The sequence below is a fragment of the Manis pentadactyla genome, chromosome 2, assembly GCF_030020395.1.
Source record: "Manis pentadactyla isolate mManPen7 chromosome 2, mManPen7.hap1, whole genome shotgun sequence".
Classification (NCBI taxonomy): Eukaryota; Metazoa; Chordata; class Mammalia; order Pholidota; family Manidae; genus Manis; species Manis pentadactyla.
In genome coordinates this window covers 86,690,977-86,693,329 of record NC_080020.1, presented here as the reverse complement: position 1 = coordinate 86,693,329, position 2,353 = coordinate 86,690,977, and positions in this window count along the sequence as shown.

Below are 2,353 nucleotides of genomic sequence, written 5' to 3'. Positions count from 1 at the left end.
CTTTCTGGGATTATGTTTTGTTTCTCAGTGGTACAAACAGAATGAGAATTTAGCTCTCAGAACTGATATGTAAGCCAAAATTTATATGATTACTGCTTTGATCATAGGCAAGCCATGTGCTCTTCATGATAAGTGCCAATCAAACGACATAATGCTCTCTCTATTGCTTTTCTATGTGGGTCATAAATATTTGGGCCTGTAGTTCATCTCATTTGTTAATGATTTTCTCTTCACTTTTTGGATGTCTTTTTTTTTTGTACAGTAACTGTGTAATGACAGCAGATAAAGCTTCCTCACTGACCCATCACTTGATGGTTTGAGGCCCAGCACCTGGTGAGCTGTGCCTTGTTTCTAAAGGCCCACGTGATGTTCAGGCCTCCTGGCCACCTTCCTAGAGTACTCAAGACTCTTCAGTGCTACTGAAGAAGTAAGGCTAGCTTTATGTTCTGCAAGAACTGTTCTTAGAATCAGAGGTTTGAGAGTAGGAGGAATCTTCTGAGTCTCCTCATTTAACACTCTCTTTTCACGTCAAGGAAGTGACTTGGCCAAACTGACATCCCTACCTTGAGGTGGAGCTAGAGACTCCAGTCCGGTGCCTTCCCACTCTGCCACCTTCTGTCTCGCCAGAGAAGAAAAGGAGAACCTCTGCAGAGATAGAATACGAGGGATTCCCATCACTTACATAACACCCACCTCATAGGCTTGCTTTGAGGGGGGAATGAGTAAACGTAAAGCAAACAAACAGTTCCTGGGATGAAATATGCTCTAAATGTTTGCTGTCACTATTTCTGTCAGTAGCATGCAGAATGTTCGCACCTGGTTGAAGAATTGCATACACAAATGAGTTCTTCCTCCTGCTTGTAGATTCTATAAGAATTTCTCTTGCTATGTCCTGTGAAGCATTAGCCCCTCTTAGAGAAAATTCTCTGCCTTCATAGACTCTTAAGTATATTTTGTGTGTATCTGTGTTTTGTTAAAAAAAAAAATTAACCTTTAGATTTTTCTACCTTCAAAGTCTTAGGGAGTAGTAAGGCATGCTTCCTGTCCCCCAAATCACCTTTTATCATTTCCAGCATTTCCAAAGAGCATTCAAATGGCTATTATGCTTTGGGTGAATGTGGTCCTGGTTGTTAGGTAACAACCACTCATTAGCAAAATAATGACAAATTTTGTGAGCAATAAATAGCAGCCATGACCTTCCTCACCAAGCCCTGTGCTCTGGCAGCTGGCCACTGTGGTGCTCTGCTGACTGCAAAACTGGCCTCTTCACCTGCTCACAGAAGTCTTACTGGGGGGCAGCCTAGTAGAGAGATGACAAATGTGGATGATGTCTATCCCAAAATAATAGGTGATTCTGAAGGCTAAAAAAAAACACCAGAGGAAAAAGCATGTCCAGTAAAGAGCATTTCATTCTTTAAAATGTGGCAGTTTCTTTGATAAATGGTCTGTCTTTGCAATTAGTAATTTGCCCACAGCATCTACTTACTCTTCAGTAATTTGCCTAAAACATGTACTTATTCTGTTAATGAGAATATTTGGTTGGACAGACGTCTTATCCCCCAGCTCTGTCTTGTGCCTTTATAGATTGTTTTCACTTACTGTAAATATCTATTGCTCCAAAATCCAAAAATGATCATGGTGAATACAGCACAGTATGAGAAAGAGATGAAAAGCTATCTCCTAAATTAGGTGATACCAAGACAGTGTTCTGGTTCTCTCTTGCTGTGTCAAAAACACTCAGGAGAACTTAGTGGCTTAAAACACCACCAATCAGTTTATTGTTTCTCATTATCCTTAGGGTAGATGGGGTTCAGCCGAGTAGTGCTTACTCAGGATCTCATGTACTTTTAGTCACATGATGGCTGGGACTGGAGTCAACTCAGAGGCTTCCTCCCTTAGTATTGCTGGCAGCTGATGCTAGCACCTGAGCTGAGGCTGGGACCTGAACATTTGCCTGTAGCTCCCTGACAGCATAGTGGCTGGGTGCTAGGGATCATGTTCCAAGGGTGCCAGGCAGAATCTGTTGTCACCTTTTATGACCTGGTCTCAGAAGTCACGTAGCACCCCTTCCACCCAAGTCACAGGCTCATGGAGATCAGAGGGAAGGGAGCATACATTCCACCTCTCAGTGGGGGAATGTCAAAGAATGTATGGATGTGTTTTAAACTGTCACAGAGTTTTTCCAGCAAGCTCTTTGCTACCTCCCTAATGGAAGCCACCACCATGAGTCAGCTGCCCTCTCTACTGAAGCCGAAGTGAGCTTTCCAAACCAATGTGTCCTCTCTGCTGAGTGCTGCTCACATGCCTAGCAAGGAAGTTCAGCCTCTGACATGATCTCAAAGGTCCTACAGAA